Here is a 20,566-nt window from a genome sequence, read left to right as displayed (position 1 = left end):
GTCTGGACGGTGCCGTGTGTGGATTTTCGCTAGATGATGCATGGTTACCCTTTTTTGCCTTTGGCTCCTTCTTATTATTTTCCTTCTTCCCCTTCCCCTTCTTCTCCTTCTTGGTTACTTGATTTTTTGCTTTACCAGCTTCATCAAGTGAAGAGGAAGGAGGGGAGGGAGAAACAGACGACGTAGAAGGTTGGGGGGTAACTCTAGTATCATCTAGTTACTGAATTGATTGTTTAGGAATCACGGTATTCTAAACGATGGAGGTCGAGAAGAGCCATATTGGAAAGTCAATAGTCAATCCCGGAAGTGATAATGTGGCCATATGAGGTGCACCAACATCTCCCCAAGAGGAGAGAGGACTAGGATTTCCTCCAAGGGGAAATCATTGGTTGGTGGAATCCATTTTCTCAACCTAAGACCAATGAGGGAAAAGTGACGTTATTCCAATTAAAATAAATTTTATACGCTTTAACACAACCTGCTTTTTCAATTTTTAAGAGTCGAGAAAAACAAAATATGACTCTAGTCGCCTTTGATTATTAATGAGCCTGAAGTAACAAGTGCTCAGATGGACCTTTTCCTTTAAGGAGTCTCAAAAGGAATGAAAGAGACTACTCTGGAAATCTAGACAGAGGGATTACCAAACCAATCACAAAACAGTAGAATACTTTTTACGGTACGGTAGTCAATCTTCCCGATGTTTGAAATAATACTGAGAGGGGGGTGAATCAGTATTATCAAATTCATTTCAATATATCTTCCAGATTTATACTTTAATTTATTCCTCAGATATTGATCATTAATTTGTATGTCAGTATCATATAATAATGAGCAAGAACAAGAAAAACAGATAGTCACACCAAAGAACAAATGTGGGTGAAAACCACCTGCTGCAATATGTCTCTACTTTCATTTAGAAACTTCTTTTACAATGATTTTGTACTGGTGTAGTCCTTTACCAGTACACAGGCTGCAACCTGCTGAGAGCTACAACCCTCTCTCGTTTTCCAGTCTCTCCTAGAAGGGAGCTACAACCCCCTTAGCTCTTGTACTAGCTGATCTACTAGTACGTAGGTGTTGACCTACTTCTTTTCTTCCAAGGACCACTTTTCATAAATTTTCAAACTGGATCCATAAACATCAAATAATTGTCAAGTACATGTGAATCAACCAATCTCCTTTTACAATCACCCAATGAATCAACCAATAACTTCTCAAAATGCAGTAACCAGAAAAGCAATACCAGTAATCTAAACCCAGAACTCTACAGTAATAGATAAAAGGCAGCCAAAAAATATTTTAAGAAAAGTCTGCAACTTCACCAATAGAAACCTGCGAATATCCACAATTTTTCTATGTCTGGACTGCGTAGCTCTGCACCTGCACTATCTACCGGACAACGTACCTCCGCACCTGTGCCTTCTATTACTCTGCGTACCTCTGCACCTACGCCTTCTACTGCGCTGTGGACCCCCACACCTGCGCCTTCTGCTGCTCTGTGTACCTCCGCACCTGCGCCTTCTGCTGCGCTGCGGACCCCCGCACCTGTGCCTTATGCTGCTCTGCGTACCTCCACACCTGCGCCTTTTGTTGTGCTGCAGACCCCCGCATCTGCGCCTTTTGCTGCACTACGTACCACCGCACCTGCGCCTTCTGCTACGGTGCGGACCCCCACACCTACGCCTTCTACTGCTTTGCGTACGTCTGCACCTACGCCTTCTGCTGTGCTGTGGATCGCTTGCGGACCTCCAAATAGAGCCAAATTAACAGTCCTCCAATGTGCCACAGATAGTCAGATCCATAGATCTTATCATGCGCCATAGAGATCATGACCTATCAATAGATTCACCTTACAATTTATAGATTTCACCTTGATTTAGATCTAGCTTTTCAAACCTAACACGCAAAATTTCAGATCTTAAGATATTCAAATTTCACAAGTGACTAGCCAAATGATCTCCTTTCCTTTTTATAGGCAAGCCCTTACTCAAACCGTGGATCAAAACCATAGAAAACCAATACAAGGGACCCAAAACCGGGGTTCAATAACTTAGATGCTATGCCACAGACCAAAACCATATGATCATATACGTCAGACTAAATACCATGGACCACCATAGGATTTCCCACGTGCGTGCGCTTTTCTCTACGTGAAAGTGCATGTACTGGGGTCCGCACCTTCTGTTTGGATAACCTGCGAACATGACCGCACTTTGTGAATGGCGTGCTTGCAGGTCCGCACCTTTTGAACGGAGTACCTGTGAACCCCTTATTTTCTATCATTTTGAGAGCCTGAACAAAGGTCTGCTACTTGAGTGAGTTTCCATCAAGTACAACACCTGTGCCATAGAGCCAAACCTGAATCATAATGCCAACACCTGAATGTTGTGTTCAGTGCATTGCGATCGATAGGGTGGCAGACACGGCTTCCTAAGGATAAAGGATATAGCCTATTGTGGTCTCCCAATATATACTCGACGGTAGGTGGGAGCACAAGTATGTACTGGCACTTGTCGTCTCAAAGATGAGGAATCACCCAATCTACGATGAAAGCGATAGTTACCAGGCTTTATGACGCCGGATTACGTCTCTAGCCTAGACTTCTAGATGTTGTGCATTAGGTTCCAAAGTATTTTTATGTTCATTGAATTTATTTTACAGTTGTTCTTTCTTAAGAAATTTTCCTTTCAGGTTCACCGCGTGATGTAGATATATAATTCCTAAAATGCAGTCTAAGATGATAAAAAATCATTTAATCTTCTTTTTGCAATGAAAATCCTAGCTACGAAAGAAAGAGAGATGATATTCTTTCAACATAGAGCAGAGAGCACACACTAGATGCATTGTCCTAAATCAAACAAACAAGCAGTCTGAATGCAAATGCACATGCATGTATTTGTTTTATGCTTTCTTAATGTGTGAATGACATAAAGAATGCTGAGTACAAATCTGAATTATCTTTTCAAACCGACAGTACTAACAAAGTTCTCTTCAAAAACGAAAGGAAGATAATGACAACACTTTGCGACTTTGAATTGAAAACTGCTTTTGACACTTGAAAAACTACTAATTCAAATCAAATACAAGAGTAACTATATAATCGACCATCAAGAATGATAGGATTCTTTTCTTTTACTGAAAATGACACTTGCAACACTTCCAAATCAAGAGACGACAGTTTGATTATGCTACTTTTTGTAAAATAGAATTATAAATGGCACACAATACATAAAAAAATTCACAATTCTTTGTACTATGGAGGCGGAATCATGCAAAGGAAGGGAGTTTCCACAATGGTATACTGATCAAATATAGCAAAACTCCTGAATAAAGCTGAAGAGAGTGAACAAAGAAACAAAATATGGAAGCAGAAGAGGTCATATCTGATCAGCGCACCTGCAACACAGGGAAAGTGCGATGCAGCACACCTACTGCACACGAAAGGCGCGATGCATCTAGATTCCCAAGAGGAGAAAGTGCGATGGTCTAGGGACAAGACTTCAACTTGCTTTTTGGTCATAGTTTGCAACTTAGTTCAGGGATTTAGGCTGAGCTAATGATAGTTGGTAAATAGAAATCACAGGGGATGATCTAATGAGATTACTAGAGCCACCACTAGGGAAATTAGGATGTTTGCAAATCGATTGTTCATTTTATAAACAAAACCGGGAGATATATTGAAGCAGCATTGATCTACTTTGCACTTGCATAGAAAATGCAGTTCGAAGGCTAGCTAGCTTAACTTCAGGCTCCGTCTGTAAGTTTATAAAGCAAACAAGTATAAACAAGCAAACAAGCTATTCGCTCCCCAGTGGAGTCGCCATTTTGTTATCGGGAAATCTAGTCTCTATGCAGAGATGCTAGTCCCACTAAGATGGGTAGCTATCTTAGAAACAAAGAGATTAAAGTTACTTTCATTTTCCTTTATGAGAAGTAGATAGGAGAGGATCAAAGAATACCAACCTCGATCTTTCGCTCGGTTCTTTGCTTCTTCCTTCTCCTCACCAACAAGTCTTTACCGCTTCTCCCTCGACCACTCCGCTTCAAAGAGTACCTGTAAAGTCAAAGCAACACAATGCCTTCAAAGTGCAGAGATCTACAATCGTAAGAAATATAGGACTTGATATATATTGACCACACAGATGCATATACTATCATACATACAAGAATGTGGAGGAAAACTTGAATAGCTTTATTGATATAAAGATTAGAAGAGAGGATTACAACCCATCGATCTAGCCCAGTGTCATCCTCCCAGCATGAAAGCCCTTCTTCACCTCATGAAAAGCTTAGATCACCCAACACTATGATATTCCACCAGGAAACCAACAACACTTCCTTACAAGATTCAAAATTCCAGCCTCTGGATCTCTGTGATGAGGGATCCATATATAGATGATTGCAGGGAGGTGAGTCAGCTTCTAGGATTTTGACTAGTGTCTTCTCTCTGATAATTCTTGATTCCACTTGGAGATTGATGATCTCCTACTCATCCCTGGGCAAATTCAAAGAGCCAAGTGTCACAGGTGAAGTTTCTGGAAGATTCCATGATCATCCACCTCGCAAACTGTCTCTGCCATTTGTCCATTCTCACCCATCGCACCCTACAAAAGTGCTTTCTAGTATGCATCGCACCTTTTACACTGGGCAGGTGAGATGCATCGCACCCTTAGCACTGAGCAACCTGTATGGTCCAGTTTTGACCAGTTCTGAGCAGTTTTCTGTGGAGAACTTCTGGGAGATGACGTAATCAGCTAACCTTGTTCCTTTAGGGCATGAAACAACACTTTTAGGGACTTAGAAGCCCTTGGTTTATGGACAGATATGATTGGGTTTGCAGTGCCCAAAAATTTCTATAACAATCAGGTAAACCTAAACGATATTGAATCGAGATATGTTGATATCATGTTTTATTTAGAAAATGGATATGCTCCTTCAAATCTGAATCATATAAAGAAAAGAGCCCTAATATTGAAATTTAAGAAATATCAACTTGTAAACGATGTACCTTTTTAGGATGAATTATGATTTTGTTATTCTTCAATGTCTTGAGAAATCTGAAGTTGAAAAAGCGTTGCAGGAACTCCATTACGTAGGAGATGCAACAACACACAAAATTTTGTGCATAGGATACTATTGGCCTACTTTATTTAAAGATGGACATAGCTATGTAAGAAAATGTCAAGTTTTTCAAACTGCTGCTGGAAGACAGAAGAAACCATCATTTCCATTGCAACCAGTTAATATCGGCCAACCATTTGAGCAATGGAAATTGGATATAATAGGTGAGATCATTCCTCACTCTTCTAAAAAGCATAGGTACATCCTTACAGCTACAAATTATTTTACTAAATGGGTAGAAGCAGTTCCTCTCAACACAACTAATGCTAAAAATATCATCGATTTCATAGATCAGTTCATAATTACCAGGTTTGGCTTACCTTCTGCTTTAATGTTTAATAATGCATCATATTTTTCTGGCAATGATATGAGTGAATTTGCACTTAAAACAGGTTTTAAACTTAACTATTCTGCGAATTATTACCCACAAGGGAACAAGTTGGCAGAATGAACAAATAAAAACCTAATCAAAATCATTAAGTGAACTACTGATCAGAATCATAGAAATTGGCACATATCTTTGATGTATGCTCTTTAGGCAGATTGAATAACTCAAAAGGCTTCCATTGGCACTTCTCCCTTTAATTTAGTTTATGGGAAAGAAGTAGTTCTCCCAACTCATCTAGCAATTCCTTCTTTAGCCTTAGTTCAATTTATTAAAGAAACACCTTCTTCATCTTTGCAACTAAGAAAATTGCAGATCCTTAAGCTAGAAGAGCAATGAGAACAGGCCAAAATTACGCATGCACATCATCAAGCATTAGTAAAGGCTTCTTTCTATTCAAACATGGTATCTAGGAAGGATTTTGAAATTTGAGATTTTGTATTGAAATGGGATAAGGAAATCGAAGAAAAAGGCAAACATTCTAAATTCCAACGGATATGGCTTGGACCATTCCAAATCGTTGAAATCATAGGTCCATCAACTTTCATGTTGCAAGATTTAGTAGGGAAAAGAGAATCTTTACATGTTAATGGGAAGATCCTTAAAAAATACTTTCAATAGAAGATGACCTCTTCTATTTTTGTAAATTATTATTTATGGCTTTATTTTGATAATAAAACAGGTTGTAAATGGTTACTTTTGGGTTTCATGAAAAAGATTAGTGTCTCTTGTAATTTTTTTTTTTTTGCTTGTTTAAATGGAACTGATTTGGAAAATTAATCATTATTATTGAAAAATATAGTCAAGTGCTACAAGACTGAAAATTTTACTAGTTTCAACCTTACAAATTTTCATTAAAAACAACCTTTAGTGGGAATTTGTTTTATATCGGTCATAAAAAGGTATCAATAACAAAACGAAGGTTCTCTGTAGAAAAGTTGTCTTCAAAAACTCTATAATTTTCATCCAGAGCTATTCTTAAGGAACCAATGAATTCCTCCCCACTTAGGGAAATACAAGTTTCATAGAGTAATCCACCTATGCACTATAAACTTAAAGAATAAGAGGTCTTATCAAGATCCAGCTTATCATGATCATAAAGATTATAACTAGCTGACATTGGCAAGCTGCATACGAAAATAGGGCAATGAATCAAGATTGTTGCAATCAAAAGACAAGGGGTCTCATCACGAGCCATCTTGTTCAATAAAGTTATAAATCAAGTGAATGGAACTGTCAAAATTTGGCCACCAAACCAGGACATTCTTATTTAAGAATTAAAAGAAAATGAAAGCAATAAGTGTGAATGTAGATTTATCTTTGAAAATTGTATACATCTTAAAGTACAATATTGGATCATTGTTGGGTAATAGGTAACCCTGTTGGGGCTATAAATGCCTGTTGGCAACAGAGGCTCTACCTACGACAAATGAACATACTTAAAATTGATCTACAAAGATGTCTTTGTTTTTATCCTTATAAACCAAGTAGTGACTGATGTAAATGCAATGATTAGATTTGGGAAGAAAATAATCAGAATTGGAATGGAAGAAACAAACTATTGTTAATGGCAAAGAGCATTATGCACTTTATATTTCTGTAATAAATTTTGATTTTCTAGAAAAATTTTCTGTTTTCGAAGTTTTAGAAAATTCAAAAGATAATCAGAGATAACTAGTTCTTTCTATTGAATTGCCAGTTTTTGTGGCCAGCAAAACCCCCCCCTTTTTATTTAATATTAACACTAAATAAATGGGGACCATTCTAAAAAAATAAAAAAGTAGCACTTAGAATTCCCTTTTAATAAAACACACTATCATAAACTTAGGAAAAAACATCCGCAAACGCAAAGTCTTAATTATTATGAAAACTCTCAAATAAAATCATTCTCTTAATGATGAACATCGCATTGCAAAAGGGTAATGGAGGGCATCATATATAAAGAAACTGTCAGAAGTTCGAAAACACGATGATGCTTCATTGCGAGCCACCTAAGACTAAAAGTTCTGATATTGCGAAATGCGATAAAGCATCTTGCATATCGCATCTCGCAATCCAATAATGAAGCAAATGCTTGTTAACAAAAAAGGATTAGTGGTATTACGATCTGCGATATTGCGATATGTGATATTGTGAAGCAAATCACAAAATCGCTTTATTGTAGATCAAAAGGGCTCACAGTTCGATGAAATATTTCTCATCATCTGATACTGAGTTATGGGCATTAATGTCAACTTAGTGGTTTATTGATGGTTATTTATGAGAAATGATTTAGATCTGAGCAAAAGGGTTATTTCACGCAAGGTGATATATTTGATGTGATTTTAAAATTAAGAGATTTCCCATCACCTTATTATTTACCATCATTTGTTATCTTTCTTATTGTGTCTTAGTTCTCTACTTGTGAACTTACAGGAGTGGTACACAGAACAATACACAGAGCAGTGCACAGAACGTGATGGGGAAGAAAGGAAAAGATCTGGTATCTGAAAAACCAGAGATGACTCCATTATTCACGGACACCACCTGCACCAGAGAAGTAGGGATATCTACTTGGGAAGGCATGCATAGACTGTTGGAGGGAGAAAACCTGAGAGTCATGGAAGTTACAACTATGGTAGATGAAAACGGGTCATCCAAAGCATCACTTACAGAGCTTGCATGCTCATTCTTTCACCGTATCGTAGCAAGGCGAAAAATACTTCCCTATACCGATATGGTCAAATGGGTGATACACCATGCTGCGATAATGCACAGGCAATTCAAGGAGCATAACCAGGAATTTATAGGGTCATTTACCCCACATAATTTAAGATGCATGTATCATTTTCTAGAGTCGAAGGCTAAATATAGCAAATAGTTCGTGGAGAATTCGTCAAGGAGAATGAAGATTTGGTGAATCGAACCGAAAAATGGTCAGTGAAGGAAGAGCCATTAAAGAAGGACAAAAATGGTATTACAACACTGGTTCCCTCTCTTCTTCATATTGTTAAGCTCCTACAATGTTATGTAGGATATTCGGAAAACTTGATATCAATAAGTTTTCATCCAAGTGGCTACCCCTACTAGATGCAACAACCAATGCTGCTATAATGGACTAGGCCCAAATATTGTCTGATAACTTAGCCTCTGCTATTTGGAATTATGGGACTAAAAGGAGTTTTTCTCAGAGGATTTATCCTCCCTTCTTTCTAGCTGCTTATGTCATGGATGCTATCTATTTTGTTTCTAAATTTCTTCTCATGGGTTGGAAATGGATGGTACATAATCCCTTACCCATTCAAGTCTACCATAAGGAACTGTGGGATTCTAAGTTCACCCCATATCTTTATAAAATCTGCCATGGAGTTATGCTACCCATTCATAATATGTTGTATAATACAGATGCCCCAAAATTTTCTCCTGAAGCCGAAATTGATATTCTCCTTGTGGGAAGATAGTTCGGAGAAGAATTTTTCACTCATATCATAGTATTCGGAAGCATTGCCTCTCCTCATATACTTCCCTTGTATGTTCCTAACAAATTGATGACCCAGGAAATAGCCTACCAAACCTATGGGTTTGGAGAAATGAGCAGAGAACTTATGGACAAGAAAAAGGTAATCTGGCTGCAATTCCCTGTGGTTTGTGGAGATTTTGCATTGTTTGATCTAGGTCACACTTTCAAGGAGGTAGACAACATGTTGAGTCTATGATTGCCTAAGTTCCCAAGGAGACAGTTTGATCCCTTTGATATGATAAAGAATTTTACCACGAGAGTTAAAACAAAGGTGTTCACCAAGGAAGACGATCTCTTCAACAATATTTTCCAGCAAAAGAGCACACTCAGAGACATCTTACACATGGCCCAAATCTAGTTTGCCCCAGTAGAATTCCAAGAGTTTAAACTATACAGAGAACGAACATTGGCAAATGTCCCATTGGGCAAATTGCGCGTAGAACCAATGAGGGAACCCACTCCCAGCATTAGCATGAGTGGAAGCTTAGGGCAAGACAAGTCTAAATCTAAGTCTGAAAGATAATCACCAGAAAGGTCTAGGTGGTCAGAGAGAGATCACAACAATAGTGAAAGATCAGTCAGGGATACTTCCCAATCCAAGGAAAATCCTGAGCAGCAAGTGTTGTCGCCAAAACAGGTGGAAATTCCCCCTCCCCTCATCTAATGAACAAAGCCATTAAGAATAGAGCTGGAGAAAAAATGGGAAAACCTTAATGAATTGATCAACATGGAGGAGCAAAGCGTAGAGACACCAAAGAATCCAGCATAGACAACCATAGAAATGGTGACTGAAATAGTTGTCAATGCTCCAGAAACTGAGCACATTCCCATAGCTCTGTCATATTAAATTATACTAAAGATAGAGGAAATCCCTCCTCTATATGTGTTTTACAGTCCACAACACAAAGTTGTGGTCAGGAGATAGAGAAAGAAGCGAAAACTAGACAATATGCTCTCACCTGAAGCAGAGCTGCTCGATGTCCTTAGGCAAGACCCTACCACTGATCTAACAAAGAACCTGGTGAGAATATCTCAAATCGTAGGAGCTTATGCTTCTGTTACTATTAAAAAATCATCTGAAGTTCAACTATTGCTTAAAGATAAAGAGGATAAACTCCTACTTTTTCAGAAATAGTTACAGCAGGCCAGCGTTAGTTGAGAAGTAGAAGAAAAATTGTTGAAGTTACATCAGGACTTCCAGCAAATGCAGCTAGTTTATCAAAGTAGTCTGGCCGAAAAGGAATAGCATTTACATGCTAGGTTAGAAATGCAAAAAGATAAGCCTAAAGTCACAGAATTTGTGACAGAAGCCCTTGCCTTGAATGATCAACTCTTGCAACAGTACGAAATTCTTTGCTGAAGAATATCACTATGGAACTCTCACTGTGAAATGAGTGACAAAATCACAAGTCAAGTCGTAGATTTGTGAATTGATTATGATTTAATTTATAAGGAAGTTTTTGACTATTTGAATTGGCAAGAATCAAAGGAAGGCAAGAAAGTAGGGTTTCCCAAGATCAATGAATCCCACAAAGAAATGCTATTTAATAAATGGGATGCATAAATCAAAAAAGCAGAAAATGCAGCGGAAGAAGCAGTGACAGTAGCAAGCAATATCATTGACTGTGTCAATGAAGATCTGCACAGAGCCAACCTAATATCCGAAACCGCTCTAGGATTTCTCCCAAAATGCAGCAATTGAAAACGAGTTGGAGACAGAAAGCTGAAGAAAAGGCAAAGTCAATAAAAAATCGAACTAAGTTAAAATGGGACACTTACTGGCAATATTTGGTGAAACCACACAGTTAGTGTATGACTCTGAAAATACTTGCAAATTCCGCCAAGAAGTTAGTGCCAGCACTTGTTGATTCCATTTTTGTAGGACAGTTAAAATCAGAGGTCAGCCAACCGACACTCCTAAAGTTGATACTGGATACTTGCGACTTAAGAGAACAGATGCATAGTTGATCCTTAGATACAGTTTCAGTTTAATTTCAATTTATTTTTGCTTTAGATGAGGATGGTCATTTAAACCTCCTCCTATATTTTTGTAATAACTATTTTTAGTCTTTAGTTAGTAGTATTTAAACTCCTCTCATGTATTTAGAGAGGGGTCCAGAAATTTATCGAAAACAATTCTTCAGAACATGTACTTTTTCCCCGTTGAGGAGGTTTTGATAAATGAATGGAACGGAATTTATTTATATCTGTGTTTAATGTCTGCTACTAAAATGCACTTCTGTACTCTTAGTAGATATTGAATTATGAGAAGATAAATCTATATTGTTGAAGCTCATGAGTAGGAGTTATTATCAATGGTACTTTTATCTCTTAATGATTTCCACTTATGTGTCAAATGATATGTTATTTTCAGTTGTTTATATATGAAGGCCTGAATTTTCAGTTATCATTTTTTCACTTTTGTATGGTGTTAACTATTCTTTTTATGTTGAGTGTATGAATAACTTATTATGCGATATGCTTATCATAATTGTTTTGGCTAATTTCTTATATGAAACAATTTACTTTTAATGGATTCTTTTCTTGTATCAATTGAATAATCTTTTTTACCGATTGTTGTTGAAAACTATTTTAGATCTCATAAGTGAAGAGTTAATCCCGGGATAGTTTTTATAATTAGATGTTTCCATTCATTAGAATAAAATTGCATGTGTTAGGTTAGATTTAGATTAAAATCATTCTCTCTAGAAGCTTTTAGGAGGAAAACATCATCCCTTAGCATCATCACAAACAAATTGGGAAACTATTCCCATTAACCCAGTCAGAGCCACTATCCCAAACAGAAGAAGGAGCTTCTTTCAAAGTCCAAACCGGGTGGTTATCCCTCTTGTTGTAGACCCGATTTTTGGGGCTTCAACACAACCCCATCAACAACCAAGGAAAAAAACACTTCAAAGGAAATCATTTACTCCTAACTATGGAAGTGATAATCAATTATTTTATATGATGAATAATGTTGAATGTCTTATATAACATAATTTTGGACATTTTTTAGTTAGATGCAGAAGTAGAATGGTTTACGCTAATAACCATCACATAGAAAGATCATCATCTTCTAGGTACTTCAAGATATTATTTTTCTTGAAATATGTTTGGTCACAAAGCCATTGATTGCTTTAGAAGGAATATGAAACATATAAGATGTTATTCCTGTAACAAGTTTGGGGATATAGTAAAAGAATGCAGGAGAAAATTTTGACCAACATACCAAAAGGAGAAAACATTATCACACTGCAAGGTATGGAAGAAGAAGGAATTACAGTCACAAAGATGTCACATAGCTTAGTAAATTGACAGAACAAACTGAGGAGGAACTGAAAGTATGAAATTTTAGTGCTCTAATTCTCATATGCAGTTATCATGAATGCAGGTCACCTATGTACATGAGTTAGAAGCTGCACAGACACATATCTGTTGGTCTGATGTAGAAGTAGTAAGACAGACTCAGGAAAAGGGGTCTGATATGGTTCATTCAATTATCAATTATCCTTTCTGTTCTAATTGATGTTGATTATAGTCTGTTTATTACATGTAGAAGTGATTTTGACCCTCATAAGTTGTTGATAACTTGATGTATAACTACTTGATGATAATGCCTTGATGATCCTTACTGATATATGCAATGATCATATGTGATAGTGAACAGTTGGCACAGGTTCAAGGGGAGAATATGTTATGCTTCTGATAATGCATTGTTGGCATTATGTTTAGAAGTATTTGGTACTTATGTTGTTGAAGTGTTTAAATGATACATCATGCTATGCTATAGTCATGAGTCGCCTATGATGAAATATCAGATGATACTTATATTGCTTGAGCCACATAGTTGTTTTTTACATCAGATTTACGGATGATTGTGGATGACCCTTTTGATGATGCATACAATACATATGGTATGTTTCTTTGATGGTGCTCTTCATAAGGACAAGGAGAAGAACAAAGCTTGAGTACACAACTTCGTTATTTGATAAGTGTCACGTGATCATGCCTTCAAAGATGCATAAACTTCATATGGTGTAGTTATATAGTTCTTGGCTCTCAAATGATTGAGGATTGTTGTTGTTGATGGTATCAAGAAACACTAACAAATAAGTATGAGCTCATGGTTTGCTAGATACATATTGCTATCTCTTTGATGGATACACATTATGTTGCATACATGGATGATTACTTATTGATAAATAATGTTGGTTGGCCAAAATAATGGTCTTATTGCGAGTCTCATGAAGACATAGTTATTTGAAGACATGGATACTCAGAGACATGGCTTACCTAGTCACATAATGATAATGAATTCTCAATTTATGATGATAGGTTTTATACTCACAGATGTTGATTGTCATGGTTGATGCTTATCAGATGTGGGATGTTCCCTAGTGATGATACATGGTTGATATATTCTTATGGAAAGACCATGCAGTTTTTGATGATGATGTTATGATGATAGATGATGACTATGGTGTTTTCACATACATATGATATGATGTGAATGATTTTGTGTTACTACTTGGATATATGACATATGCTTAGTTGATTCATGGAAGGTTATGATAAGGCCTTTCTTCTAAGGAAATAGAGCAAGTTGATCTTGAGGAGATAAAGAGGATGAGTTGATATCTATATGCAGCATACTTTGTCACATGTGGATGATATTTACATTGTCATATCTTGGGAATTGATGATGGACATATATAGATTGTTGGTTTGGATGCTACTAACAGATTTGTATGGTGCAAATCATATATGGTGTATGATAGTTGTTGATGACTATCATGGTCTTGTTTAGATATTTGGTCTTTGTTATAAATGTCATGTATATGAAGGTCATATAAAGGCCCATGATGTAATAATATGTCTCTGTCAGTCATATTCCCTTACTAAGTCCCTTTTGGTCATATGATGTAATTTGTACCCCCACTGTGCATGGGAAGGATGATGTAATAATTGCTATATTTTAGTCATGTATAAAAAATTGGTATATCCCCACTTGGTTGGGTGGATGAGTCAAATTTGGTATATCCCCACTTGGTTGGGAGATTAATGTATGTATGGGTCATTGGTGATAAGAAGGTCATACTCACATAATTGAGTTATAGATTCATGTTATTCTTTTGGAAAATATTTTACCAAAATCTGCATGTGCTTAGGGGGAGCATGGACGATATAGTGCATCTCAACATGTACAAAGGGGAGTTTAATCAGAGAATTCAACATGTTCCTAGGGGGGCATGATCAATGTTCATATTTAGCTATTCAGATATGGAAGTATTCATTTAACATTGGTCAGTTAGCCCTTTTCCCTTGATGTCAAAGGGGGAGAGTAGCTTGGTATTTAGAGAGTTGTGTTTGGAGAGTAGCTTGATGTTTAGAACAACTTGGTGTTATTTACAAGTTGTGGTGACCAAACACTAAAGTAATTTCCATCAAGTCCAAAGGTGGATATTGTTGGCATTATCATGCATGTGTTGTACTTGATGGAAATCCAGTTGTAGCAGAACAAGTATATGGAAACTAGATGAATCTACAGGATAGATCAAAGGTGAAAAAATGATGGAACAAAGATGAATCTACAGGCCAGAGGTCAAAGGGAATTTCAGAGAAATCAGTTTCGAAGTGATGTATGATAGAAAATCACATTATAACAGGTCAATTAAGAGGCAACAGGGGAATGGTACAGAAGAACAAGATGTTGGAACAAAGCACTACATATCAAAATCAAGAAGTTGAAGAAAATGGATGTTTTTACATATGTTAAGTTCTATACACAGGTTCATTGTACAAAAACAGAGTATACACACAGGTTCACTGTACAAAAGGAGCGTATACGTATGCATGCAGTTTCAGAAGAGGAAAATCATGTATGGGATGAAAAATTAATGAAATTAAGGTGAAACAATACCAAGGGTCAATACCATGGTATTCACCCACAATATTGAGCGGAGTAAAAATTATTTTATCCTGTCTAAGAATACCACAAGTTCTAAGTGTTTTTTTGGTCCGAGGTATTGAGAAAGGCTAAAACTATTACAAGGAGGAGAGGATCAAAGGGCTAGGTACATAGGTAATGAATGTTTTATGAAATGTTAGATCAAAAGAAAATATGCATGTTATGGGTTTCTAATTCTTTGCTTGATCTGGAATAAGTATGCACCTAAGTGTTTTGATGATGGATGAGATCTAATGATGGATTAGTATCATAATGATTTATCATTATGTGATTTGATAATGGATAGGATAGATCTGAGTGCTAACAAATGTTTTGTCCTTTAAATTCTATGATATGGGTATATGAAGTCTAGAATACCTGCGAAGTTATAAGTTTGTATTTGCAGATCTATATGTCGGTTCACCTTAGTGAAGGCGTGTATAGACATAGGTTATACTCTTCCAAGTAGCTTATCCAAAAGAAAATCCTGTTGTTCAGAGATGATTGATCTATCTGGTCAATGTTATTGTTTTACTGTTGTCTGTCAATGATGTCTTCCTTAGATCTGAAGGTAGAACTGAATGTATAAGGAGATTTATTTTGATTGATTGACTAAATGAGAAGGGTGATCGTTGTTGTCTTCTATTTAGATCTCTGTAATTTGACAGTAGATCTTTAGAATGTTACTCTTTGGTATAGTTTTAATTCATAGGTTTTTATGATTCAGTAATTTTGGAGGTATACACAGGTTTGGTTAAATAAAGTAGCGTATACATGCAGGTTGGCTTCATTGAGGTAGAGTATATTAACTGACATATGATTTTTGAGGTTCCAGTTAGTTCTGGTTGTTGATCCAGTGTTCTAGGTTCAGATCTGTGTACTTGTCACAATGATCTGTCTGGTCTAGTTGATTGATTGAATTTTCATGAAGTATCAGTTGATTGAGTTTTCTGTGTGTTTTATTCAGTTGTGGTTGATTCAAATATTAATGATTGGGTTTCAGTTATATCAGAGATTGATGATTGGCTTTAAGCGATTGTTTGATGCAGATGTATTTGATGGTTGTATTATAGTGGTGACTGATCTTGAGTTTCAATGTTACTGATGTGTCCAGTGTTAAAATTGGATGAAATGTGGCCTTCATATTGGGTTGTTGTGTACCAGGAGTATCGAGTCTGAAATTTATGAAATTTGGTCCCTGGAGGATACTGAGGGTTGGAGTCATCATTGATGAATTCGAAGCTTCCTGCCAGTAGTGGATGGTGATTTGATCTGGGGGTTGGAGCTCCCTTCCATTAGTAGTTGGAGAATGAGTAAAGGTTGTAGCCTTCTGTAGGTTTGCACCTACGTACTAGTAAACATATAGGCTAGTACAAAAGCTAGGGGGTTGTAGCTCCCTTCTAGTAGAATCTTGAGAACAAGAGAAGGTTGTAGCCTTATGCAGGTGGGTGCCTGCGTACTGTTATGAGTCTAAAATAGTACAAGATTGTAAACTGATTATTTTTTATATTAAAAAGAAGACAAAGACAACAACAAGAGGTGGTTTTTCTCCCGCATAGGGTTTCCACCTTAAATCTTGGTGTCCATGTGTGTTTCTTATGTGTGATGGTTTATTCTATTATTACTACACATGGTTACCGTTTAATGTTTAATAAAGTATTGATGCACTGATTAAACATCAACATATGATGAATTAACTAAATCAAAAGTTCAATAGATATACGATGGTTGGCTTAAGAACAGTTGTGTGAGCACGTGAGTTCCCTTCACTGAAGTAGTGTATATAAATCTGATTATGAAATGGAAAAAGTTTTTTATTTGTAAATACTAATTCACCCCCCCCCCCCCCTACCCCCCTAGTATTATTCCTAAATTTTTCCCAATAAAGAAAAAAAATCGAATAAAAAATTAATAAATCTAAAAAAAATAAAAACAATAAGAAATAAAAATAATAAAGCACATGAGTGTGAAAACAAGCTTGTTGGGGAAATCATCTAAGGGTCTTCTTGAAAACCATCTTTCTTGCAAGAATATCAGTTTCTGAAATAAAATGGGATGTTACTTGATTATTGTAAATGGCTAATTTGTCACTGAGAAGAAGCAGGTTCCACGAGGACTTCTAATGGCAGCAGGAAAACTGGAACAAACTAAGACCTTACCAAGTTGAGGGAAAATAGCATGACAAATTGTATACAAGTAACACAAGTGATGCAGGAGCATCCAGCACCCTTGTACAAAGGGAGGAATCCAAAGCAAGCGAACGTGGGCCACGGGAGCAAAACAGAGGAAAGTCTGTTTTAAAGCAGAAAAACAGATTTAAAGTGGATTTAAAGCGAATATGTCTCGATAGACTTCCTATTGTTAACAGCCATGCATGCTTTTGTGGAGAGCTTTCATTGGAGGAAAATAAGGAGAAGATCTGATCAATCCTTCCTATCTAATGCATCTTATATAAATGTAATTTGATAGGGTGTGATATATATCTGATTTGGGAGGAAATTGTAAGTGAGCAAGATGTAATCGAATTTGAGCTTGTTTCTAAGGCTGAAACGCCTTAGCCTGTAACCGTTTTGTGTAATATATGAAACCTGGGTTTAGTGTATGTTGTGTACGTTTATGTGTGTTTTATAATTGGGTTAATTTCATGTCGTGAGCTTGTCAATCGACATCGATCATTTCAGGGTCGATGGTGATCTATATATTGTTTAACTGTTATATGTGATTGTCCTGTGAAGGTGAAGTCTATATGAACAGCCTAGGGAAATTGTAATAGCGTATTGTGTAGAGACCGACTGAGTTCTACGAATACCATCATATGTTTGTATGAGATTTCATATCATGGTATTATTATGAGTTCGTGGGCGGAAAAAGCCATGGTTTTGTAGTCACGTGGAGCTGGAGCATACACTGGTTAGTTTCTGCGTTAAGTTGAAGCACATGCAAAGCAGAACCGTGCGTGAATTCGATCCATATGTTATCCATAAAGAACAGAAGTCGTGGGTTATCTGAAGATTGTGTTAGTAAGGTTGTATCAATATTGAATGGTGTTAAACCCAGCGTGAAGCAGTGGCTAATTTGTCAGAAGCTGCGTGCTTGAAGGTAAATCTTTTTCAATGTCTGTGACCGGTATTGTTTACATTATGCGCTGAGTAGAAAAGTCGATTTGAATGTTGAACACTGAACTATTGTGTGATTGCTAATACGATTAATTCTGTGGAAATCGAGTCAAGTTTGTCATCTATGTTTGTTGTGTTGGCAATGGAAAACCGATATATATATAGGTATAGCCATTGAATTATTTGCTGGATCAGTCAGATTGGAACTTTGGTATTTTGTAATATTGAGGTGGTCATTTTAAAAAGCATTCAGACACTGTCTTATTTAATAAAGGGATGGTTCGATATTTAACGCTTCCGTCGAGACTTGTGGGCCATAACCCACAAGCCCAGGTTCAAGATTTTTACATGAAAATGGATTTTGGCTTACCCCAAGATCCATTTTCATCAACAAGACTTCTCCACTATAGTTAATTGATCTAGGATACAAAATTATTTGATTAAGACATTTACTTCCTAAGGTAAATACTTTGTTTTTCTTCTCATTCCTTTTTCTCTATCTTCCCTCTATTTCTTCTTTACCCCTGAAAATTGTTTCCCTTATTCACTTTTCCTATATCCCCCTGATGGATCAATTTACCTTATTCCGAGTGTCCCTTGCGATTTACTTCCATTTCTTTACAAATACCCTTATCCCACTTCTTTTTTACCTCATATTTTTTAGGATCTGATAATTTTTGAAAGCCTTATCCACTCAAATCTGGAAACATGGTCACGCCTGAACCTAGTGATAAATAACTCCTTAAACTCTACAACCAATTTGTAAGAAATCCATCTTTCGTTTAAACATATGCAATTTGATTGGTAATTTCATAACAAAAATCATTTTGTTTCAAGTAAAAGAGCTCTCTCGTGCAATACCGGAATTGTAGTGTAGGAATCCCAATATTTCAGTGCAGGAATTCTAGTATTTCAATACAAGAATCCTTGCAACAATCCTATTGCAGTATGGGAATTTTATGATGATGTTTTTAAAAAAATCATTTGAATTGGACGTAAATTAATTTCAAATTTTTTGTTTCTTTAAAATATGATGGTCATATATGAAAACAATGGCCTTTGTATCTATGTTTTTGTAAATGAAATTATTGTTTTAGCTTGAAAAAAGGATGACTAATTAAAGTGTAGGAATTAAGATAGGCGTAGGTAACCTTATTATAAAAAGCACTACTATTTCCAATAAATTTCATGATGAGGACCAGGTGCATCTATGAAGGTCATTTCACTCCTTAATATTTACATGCCAGATTTTACCATCATTTAATTAATCTTACCTCCACCATGTGTGATTTTTCCATCCATTCCTTCAAATCATAACCATTACAGTCGCCACTCCCAATCATCATTACTCATCTCTCTTGGAGATTATGCTGAATCTATCACCCTCCTAACCAGATTTTTTCGATTTTCCTCCAATTGACGATGTGAGTCAAGATGGGATGTTGTCAGACCATGAATTGGGAGCCAAATGCATGTAATTTTAATTGTCATTCAATATAGGGATCGTGTGGCATCAAGAATAGTCATTCCTTCACTTGTGGAGAAACAAGGAATATATGATGTGAGGAATTTCTCTGGAATTATCTGTTGATGTTTGAATAGGTTGGGGGACTATAGGTAGTGACAGTATTTTGAATGTGATGGCGCTGGTTCAAATCGTGCCTCGGTCTATCAAAAATTTATACGAAATGATGGAATATGAATGAAACTTACCTATGTTGTAGGAAACCAATTTTCTCTCCTTTCTATACAAATTTGATGGCTATGATGATGCCATAGCTCAAGACTTTGCATAAAGCTTCGATGGAAAAATGCACACTGTGGGCTCCTTTCAATTCCAAGTAATAGAGAAAACTATCCCACAGGCTACCAAGGTACGAGATATAGGGGAAAAGTGTTTCAAGAAAGGTGAGATAGAGAAGGGTGCATGGTGAAAATTATTGATAGAGGTTGACTGCGTGGTGGATTGGAAGGCATGTGTGAAGAGAAGTGAAATAATCAAAAACTGGTGTCACCTTCTATATATATTACAAAAATTTCTTACCTACGAGGGGAGGTATTCGTTAACCTACTTGTACCACATATGACTATTGATGCATTTTGAATCCGAAAAGTTAGTTAACTTTCCTTACATTCTGTTAAAAAGTTTAGATAAGATGTCTAAGAGTGTACAGAAGAGCTGAAAGGATCAAATAGCTTTTAAGCTTTGCCACTATGGGTTGATTAAAATTATGGTTAAGAAGGAGTTAGAGAAAAGGGGATGTACTTGGGAAGGGTCTTTAAAATCATACCGAAGTAGGAGCACTATGAAAATTTCTCTTGGTAAGGGCTAGCAAGAGAAGGAACGTAAAGGGGCTACTAAATCTAAGGATGCCCAACATCAAAAAGGTATACAATTGCTCCTAGGGGGTGATAGAGATAAGAAACCTAAGGCCACCAAACCCCATACCATGAAGTAGAAGACGAAAAAAATGAGAACGATAAGGTCAATATGGCAG

This window comes from Pinus tabuliformis, chromosome J (genome assembly GCF_031772625.1).
Source record: "Pinus tabuliformis cultivar Carrire ecotype Pingquan chromosome J, CPIR1, whole genome shotgun sequence".
In the NCBI taxonomy this organism is placed as follows: Eukaryota; Viridiplantae; Streptophyta; class Pinopsida; order Pinales; family Pinaceae; genus Pinus; species Pinus tabuliformis.
Note: the sequence above shows the minus strand (reverse complement) of the source record.